The following is a 9,410-nucleotide window of genomic DNA, read 5'->3' as shown; positions in this document are numbered from 1 at the left end:
ATAGCAAATATACAGAAGCCATGAAAGTCTCTGAAAAGGTTAACTCTTATGTAGCAACAGCAATGTTTTTAAGTGAGGGAGAGAAACAGAATTTTAGAGTGTTTTGGAGAGAAATGTTTGAGAATAGACTCCAGAATTTAGGAAATATTTATGATATGGGCAGTAGATTCAAAGAAAGCTATAATTTTGCTGAAAGTGATTTAGCAGAAGGGGAGGAACCAAACTCTCCAGAATGAGTTAGCAAACATTTGGTTTGGTGGAAAGAAAAGAAAATATCACCCATCTACTATATGCCAAGCATTTGGCATTTATTATCCCATTTAATCCTCATCCATGATGACTCCTGTCAAACAGACGAGGAATCTACAACTCAGTGAGTGTGAGTAAGGTGTCCATGGTGATTGGCAGAGGCAGAATTTCAACTGGGTCTGTTTGCTCTGGAATTCACCATGCCATGTCACCTCGGTTTTCAACATTGAAGGTGAAACATGATTTAAAGTAACTGTAATGACATCCTGACAGGTGAGTGCTCTGGCTACTGATGCTCAGTTCTAGCCTGAACAACAGAGGAGCTAGGTAGGCAAGTATTACAGTGGGCACACTGCATTCTTCATGGATTTCTCCCTCAGCCCTGTCTCCACGATGGAGTCTGCAATGTTGTTTTCTGGATGGAGCAAGTTTGGAGAGAGCAGTGGAAGAAATAGGAGGCAGAGAGGAAGTCAAGGATATGTCTAGATCTAACACTCCACACACACTAATTTTGTATACTATTTGCTTTTGAAATCTGGAATAGAAGAAGAGATGCTTGTACATATTGGGTAGACCAGGTATATTGGAGGAGAAAGGATGAAGGGGCTGCTCTGCTACTCATAACTAGAGATCACCAGTAGGTTGTCCATAGGCTTGACCTGTGGGTTCTTTTGTTTGGCCCACACACTTTTGTATTTGTTTGTTTAAATAATTCCCAAGTTTTAAAAATCCATTCAACAATTATTTATTAGGCATGTGCCAGGTACTGACTGTTTCAGGAACTTGGAATTCGTTAAGGAACCAGACAAAGCTGCATTCATGGAACTTATATTCTAGCAGGGAGAGAAAAACAATAAATAATAGACATACTAAATGATTAAGATATAGTATCTGAGGAAGTGAGTGCTAAGAAACAAAGTCAACTGGGGTTACAGGGGTTTAGAAGGAGGATGGGGTGGGCTATGGGATGCCTTGTTGAGGAGGAAGAATTTGAACAAACTCTTGCAGGAGGTGAGGGTGTCAGTTGTATAAACATGAGCAGTGAGGATGTTCCAGGCTGAGGGAATGGCCAGTGCCCAGTCTCTAAGGTGGGAGTACGGGTGCTTGTTTGGGAAATAACGAGGAGACCATGGGGCTGGAGTGGTGTAAGCAACTGAAAAGGTAGTAAAAAGTCAGGTGAGTTAATTGATGAGGGACTGGTTGGTGTAGGGCCTTATGAGCTTTTCTAAGGGCCAACTTTTACTGTTACTGAGATTGGGAACCCTGCAAGGTATATAGCAGATGACCTGATTTAACTTATATTTAAATATAATTACTCTGGTTTCTTTGTTGAAAATAGGCTGTAGGGAAAGAGATAAGGATAGACTCAGGCAGACCAGTTAGAAATCTTTTGAAGTACTGCAAAATGGAAAATGATGCTGGTTAGGGAGGTATCCGTGAAGGTTATGAAAAATTGTGGGAGTGGGAGTGTTTCAAAAGGTAAACACAAAAAGGTCTATTACATTGGATGTGGAAAGAAGTGACAAATGACTGCGGAGTTTCTGGAATTTCTGGCCTGAGAATGATACTGCCATCGGGGAGATGTGGAAAGCTGTGGGTAGAGAAGTTTTCAGGAAAGATCAGGAGTTCAGTTTCACCCATGTTACATTAGCAGTGTCTGTTGGACATCTCAGTGGAGATGTCAAAGAGGACAGTGGGTATGCAAGTCAGAGTTTAGGAAAGCTTCTTGGCTGAAGATGTAAATTTGGAAGCCATTGGTAAGAAGAGGTGTTTAATGACGTGAGCCTGAATAACATTTCAAAAGAATGAGTGGGGATAACAGAGGACCAGACTTGAATGTTAAGAAATTTGGAAAATAAGAAAGTGTTAGAATATCCAGATTTCTGTCCTCTCTTGAAAATGGGATGGTGTGGAAAATATGACCCCACATTTCTGCATGGCATCAGCAGCTGGGGCTGAATAATTGATTTATATTCTCCTCCCTGTACTCTACCCTCCCTAACCCGATCCGGTTAGTCATGCTATGCACTCTCCCGCTCACCAATAGCTCCGCCAGACTGATTTTACTCATTCATATCACCTGCCTATACTCCAAAGGCATTCAAGTTTGCCAGTCCCGGTAGACGCCCATGCATACAGATATTACCAATATTTATGCCTCTCACTGATGGGTAGTAACCTCTGCCTTGAGCAAATCTAGTTTTTCCCCTAACTGTATTTGGGAAATTCAGCCAGCATTTTCATGAGATGATATTGGGTTCATTGTTAAATCTGAATCTGACTTTCTTTTTTTTTTTTTTTTTTCCTGAATCTGACTTTCTCACCTGGAGAAATAAGGGGACAGATGGTACTGAGAATGACAAAGAAATTTAAAAAAATGAATTCGTGAGTATTTCAACATTTTCTTCCATTTAAGAAATTAGTGGAAACTTCCTCAGTCTTGCTCAGCTTGGAAATAGTAGCAAACATTTTACAAATGGTCAAATAGAAGGTGACGTACAGCCAGAGAGAAGGCAAATAAATCAAGGGGAGAAGGATGGAGAAAAAATCAGGATAAAGTACTCCGCTAAATCTGGAAGGATTGAGGTCCCAGGCATCAATCATGATTACTGTGCCTTCATAGCAGCATAAAAATGTGTATTAACTGGAACATAAAAAATAATAAGTTTAGTTTTTAACCTGACAGGTCACTTGGAAGGTAGCTCTATGCGTTGAGTGAATAGAACTTGCAAATGAGCCATAACTTTAAAGCAATGTACTGGGCTGCCTGGCTTTGAGCAAGGCATATTTTTCTCATTTGGGATTTCAAATATACCCTCCTGTACTGAGATTTTGTGCTCATTGGTCTTAAAGGCAATGATAAGGAACTTGTAAGTGGAAGAATGGTTGACCAGTCACCAAACATACTGAGTACCTACTATGTGGTTCTTTAGGCTAGTTCAAAAGAAAAAAGGAATTGCAGTCAAGGTTTATGATCATTCTCAAGATTGACTCATGGAGTGGCAGTGAGCTATGGAGGAAGATGTGGCTATCAGTCAGGACCTCCCTCTTGTTTAACACATGACCACCTGCTCATTGAGAGAGAATGGTCACCACATTTTTGGAATCTACCTCCCTACTCTCCACCCAACCTCCTCCCTGAGAAAATATCATCTTCTCAAGTGTATGCACATAAAAAGGTAGTTTTTTTCCTGGTGCCAAATCCCCATTGCTTTCTCCATTTGTTGTTTTTATTTTGTTTGCTATTCCTGTCTTTCTTGGGAACTGATATCTTGAGCAATTGGTAAATGGTTCCTATAGCAACAGTCACCAAGTGAAATCTCTCCCAACAGTGCTCCTCCCTCCCTCCAACCCCACCTCAACATTTTTTATCTTTTCAGTAGTTTACATTAATGTGTTTAGGTAAAATCTCCCACAGAGAGATTTCAAAACTCATTCACTAAACTTACATTTCCCACATTTAATGAACATTGCAAGTTACCGGATAGTTTTCCTTAATATAGAGAGGCTTCAGGCCCAGCTACCATAAATTTTGTATTTGTGGCTGCATGTGAAATTGTAAGATAACACTTCATAACAGAATAAAAATATTAAAGAAAAGTTATTTTAAGTTTATTTTCCCATTTTAAATTTTGATTTCAAAATATTCATTAGAGGACAGATGGGGTGTAAAAATCAATACATGAGCAAAGAAGTAATGCAATGGAGACAGTCCAGCATGAATACCTGCATGGGAAGGCCAGTGGGACCAGAATCTATTGACCATTCTGCACTTTCTGTCACCAGCAGTAGGAGCCACCAGCTGTGAAGACCTATTAATGACCATTAAAATATTACTTCTGTAACTATTATGACATATGATAGGGACATGAGACTTTTTGTATGGAATGAAGCTGGCTTCCACATGTCTCTGGTTTGTCTGGAACAGGGTCTCTAAAGCAGAGTTTAGGAAGACATTATGGTTGCTCCGTTTCATCAACATCAATAGGTTGATAACCTCTGATGTCCCTAGTGTCATTTCGTGTAATATTATGAATTTAACATTCATGAATTTAGCAGTCTTGCCTATTTATATTTGTAGCCACACCTTCATGTAAAGAGTTTTATATGTTTTGTAAGTATTCCAACTTATAAGATGCTCCAACTTATATTCCAAGCTGAGTTTAATACATTGGGGGCCATCTAGTGTATGGTGAAGATCATGAACTCTGGTGCCAGAATAGCTAGAATCAGTGCCAGGTGCGGTAGTCATGCCTGTAATCCCAGCACTTTTGGAGGCTGAGGTAGGCGAATCACTTGAGGTATGGAGTTCGAGACCAGCCTGGCCAACATGGTGAAACCCCATCTCCACTGAAAATACAAAAATTAGCCAGGCACAGTGGCGCATGTCTCTAATCCTAGCTACTCAGGAGACTGAGGCTGAAGAATCTCTGGAACCTGGGAGGCAGAGGTTGCAGCGAGCCAAGATTGTGCCACTGCACTCCAGCCTGGGTGACAGAGCAAGACTCTGTCTCAAACAAAACAAAACAAAACAAAAACAAAAACAAAAAACAAAAAAATCCAACCAACCAAACAAACAGAAAAAACAGCTAGAATCAAATCCAAGATTCGCTACTGTGAGGCTTAAGCAATGTATTCAACCTCCCTATGTGAAATGGGGATAATAATTGCATTTTTCTTATGGAATTGTTATGTGGGTTAAATAAGTTAACATAAAAATTACATATAATTCATGAATTCATTCATTTTAACAACCCTTCTAAACTCTTGCTTTTCCATGTTACAATCCTAATTTAAAAGACAATTAACCCAGTGAGGAAGGTCATCAGTTCCTGCAGTCATCCTAGTTGCTCTTCAACCTTTGGCCCTATATTGGCATTTATGAGGTACAGAGGTCAGAACTAAATCCAACGAAATATGGCGTCTTGATTTTTCCCCCAAAATAAATATTTCCTGGGAAAGCCAACAATGAAAAACAATAGGAAAATCATATAAAAGCATAGATTTTCAGATCATAGTCTAGTGACACAAAAGTAACTCTATTTTTGGCACTGGGTATTAGATAGCAATATTTGGGGAGTTGGCCAGGAGTTACCCTCTGACCTCACTCTGTCTTGAGTTGAATTTTAGACAAAGGCTCTCCAGATATAGGCCAAGGTACATTTGGATTGGGACTGCTTCCAACTTTGGGTAAGTATTCATCTGTTTCCAGGATCTGTTTTCAAGTCCTTTTACCAGTTGAATTGATTTGCATCTATTTTTATGCAGGATGGGATGGGGCATTTTTTTTTTCTCTTGAAATACAGTTCCTACTGATACCTGGGGTTTCTTTGATTGCAATACAGTAGTCCCCCACTATCCGTGCTCTCACTTTTTGCAGTTTTAGTTACCCATGGTCAACCACCATCCAAAAATATTAAATAGAAAATTCCAGAAATAAACAATTCATAAGTTTTAAATTGCATGCTCTTCTGAGTAGTGTGAGGCAATCTCACACTATCCTGTTCCATCCTGCTTCGGATGTGAATAATCTCTTTGTCAAGGGTATCCACATTGTACATGCTACCCTTCCACTAGTCACTTAGTAGCCATCTTGGTGATCAGATCAACTGCTGCGCTATTGCAGTGCTTGTGTTCAAGTCACCCTTATTTTACTTAATAAAGGACCAACAGTGCAAAAGTAGCAATGCTGACATATTGTTATACTTGTTCTATTTTATTATTAGTTATTGTTGTTAATCTCTTACTATGCCTAATTTACAAATTAAACTTTATTATAGGTATGTATGCATAAGAAAAAACATGCTATACATAGGGTTCAAAACTGTCTGCATTTGCAGGCATCCACTGGGGGTAATGGATAATGGAGGACTACTCTAAATAGAAGCCTACTCAAGCCAACTTTAAGTAAACTAGATTTATACAGAGAACAAGGGCAAAAAATATGGATAGTGAATACTGCTCAGATTCTATTTAGCTATAGCCAGAAGGGTACTGGGTCTGTCTTACTCAGAGCAGCTGAGCCTACCATAGCACGAGTTGCAGAAGCTCTTCCCACAGAGAGGACACCCTAACTGTGTCACCTAAACTTAGGCTATGCCTACCTTTTTGGCAAGAAGATGGGCCCACATCCATACACAACAGGCTTGAATGGAGGACATAGAACGAGAGGAAACAAAATTGTGACACAACCATTAGAAAAAAATGTATTTAGGCCGGGCGCGGTGGCTCAAGCCTGTAATCCCAGCACTTTGGGAGGCCGAGACGGGCGGATCACGAGGTCAGGAGATCGAGACCATCCTGGCTAACACAGTGAAACCTCGTCTCTACTAAAAAATACAAAAAACTAGCCGGGCGAGGTAGGGGGCGCCTGTAGTCCCAGCTGCTTGGGAGGTTGAGGCAGGAGAATGGCGTAAACCCGGGAGGCGGAGCTTGCAGTGAGCTGATATCCGGCCACTGCACTCCAGCCTGGGCGACAGAGCGAGACTCCGTCTCAAAAAAAAAAAAAAAAGAAAGAAAGAAAAAAATGTATTTATTTTTCAGAGATATTTTCATCCAAGTCCAGAGTTGCATAATTAAAATAATATGGGACTTATTTCTTTCACTGCATTGACATTGAAGCATAACTCTTGGGCATAAAGTAGGCTACATTCAACAACTCCTTCAGATTCTCTCTTGGTTCTGATCTGATTGTCAGGAACCATTATCTTGTAGGCACATTTGTACCGTTTTCCCGTAATGTGTTATTATATCATCTTACATCAGTCTGCATGGAGCTTATTTGCTATTTTTCTGCCTACTCACATGTCCATGTTATTTTCTTTTACAGTTTATTCTTATTGCCTTGCTATGTCACTATACAGAAGAGCTTTGTGGAAAATTTTATTCTAGCAGGCATTTTCTTTGTATCACTTATAACAATGTTAAGTAAGATTTATCTGGCACTAATTTCTGGTGTTTACACATTTTCATACCTCAAAGTTTTCTCTCCCTCCATCTCTCCTTTCTTCTTTCCTTGCCTCTCTTTATCAGCAGGTATTTATTAAGTACCTATTATGTGCCAGAAACTGTTCTAGGTGCTGAGGATACTTTGGTGAAACAAACAGATAAAATTCTCAGCTCTCATGGAGCTTGCATCTTACAGCAATAACAAATAAACAAATAGATGTTTAATATGTCATGTTGCTATCATGATAGGCAGTTTTGTCTTCACTTAGTTTCATGATTTGAGTTAGTTCTTCAATGATAACATATTTTCTCTCAAACCCACAGGATTTATCTCAAATTGGAAGGGAGCCACTCTCCTGTGTTTTACATTTCATTTTAAGAGTTTAGAATATACTGAATCAGCAAAAAGGAAATAGACTGTTCACTCTTTTTGAGGAAGAAAGGTTTAGGGTAAAATTATCTCATTTAACAAACATTTTGCAGAGTATCTATGGAACACATAAAAGAAGAAATTCTAGCGCTTACCCTTAAGGACTTTATAATTCAATTGAATAAAGTAGACAAACAACTAGATGATAATAGTAGTCGGCCACCCCCATCTCATATACATTGACTGTGGCATCCCCAGCTGCCCATAATTGGGCCCACTGAACTTCCAGCAGCTGGTCATGGAGACAGCCTCTTCCTTGAGTCACTTTTGCCCATTCCCTACATAGACCCTGCATTGGGAGGGGACTTCCACACAGCTTTCCTTCCCAATGGGACTTTGACTTTGGACTTAGTTTCTGAGTCCCCTGATCTTAATCTCTAGGTAGTGTTCCAGTCTACTTCTGGGGCACCTTCCCTTTTTATCCATTCAGCAAACATTAATTGAGTGTCTGCCTGGATCAGACATCTTGTCAAGTGCTGGAGATATTAAAATGATAAAGAAATTGCCTCTTCCCTTGAGGGACTCAGAGGCTGATAAGGAGGTATATTTATAAAAGTATTGATGAGCCAGATATAAACACTCTGATGATGGTATGTATGGGGTGCTTTTGGAACTGAAGAGGAGAAAGCCCTTAGCATCATCTGGAAGAGAAGATAGCATAGGAAATAACTCACAAGAAGTGGATACCCAAGATGACTCTCAAAGGAGGAATAAGAAGTTACTTGGTAGGCAAGAAGGAAAGGACATGTTGAGCCCAGGGAAGTATATAAGCAGAGGAATGGAGATTTGTGAAAGAGCTCTTGTGAGTACCCCACCAGGGAGACTGGAGGTTCTAACTCTGAATTTGAGTGTGTTGGTTGGAACCTTACTTCCAAGCATCAGGGCTCTTCCCACCTGTTGGCACAAGGCACTACTTCCATTTTTTTTTCTTTTTAAGAATGATCCTTTTGTATTTAAAAAGTCATTTTATTGAGATAACTTACATACAATAATTCACCTGTTCAATGGTTTCTAAAATATTTACAAGGTTGTGTAACCATTTCCATAATCTAATTTTAAAGCCTTTCCATAAATCCATAAAGAAGCCTTGTACCCATTAAGAAACCAGTCTCCATTTTCCTTCCCTCACATACAGCCTTAGGCAACCACTAGTCTACTTTCTGTCTCCAAATATTTGGACATATTAGATAAATAGAGTCACACAATATGTAGTCTTTTCTGACTGGCTTTTTTACTTAGCATAATGTTTACAAGGTTCATCCATGTTGTAGCATGTACAATACTTCCTTACTCTTTATGACAGAATAATATTCCATAGTATGTACATATCGCATTTGTTCATCCTTTCATCAATTGATGGACATTTAGTTGTTTCTACTTTTTAGCTATTGTGAATAATGCTATTGTGAACATTTGTGTACACATTTTTTGTGTACAAATGTTTTCATTTATCTTGGGTATATACCTAAAAGTGAAATTGCTGGTTCACACGGTAAACAGAAATTGCATAAATACCGAATTGTATTTAACTTTTTGGGTAACTGATGAAGTATTTGCCAAAGTGACTGCACCATTTTTCATTCCTATAAGCAATATATGAGGGTTCCTGCTTTTTCACATCCTTGTCAGCACTTATTATCTTTTTATTATAGCCAGCCAAGACATAAAGAGGTGTCTCATTGTAGTTTCTGTTGACCTTTCCTTAAAGACTCATGATATTGAGCATCTGCCTGTGCCTATTGAGCATTAGTGTGCCATAGATTCTTCGTCCAGTGATGCAAAC

This window comes from Theropithecus gelada, chromosome 3 (assembly GCF_003255815.1).
Source record: "Theropithecus gelada isolate Dixy chromosome 3, Tgel_1.0, whole genome shotgun sequence".
In the NCBI taxonomy this organism is placed as follows: domain Eukaryota; kingdom Metazoa; phylum Chordata; class Mammalia; order Primates; family Cercopithecidae; genus Theropithecus; species Theropithecus gelada.
Note: the sequence above shows the minus strand (reverse complement) of the source record.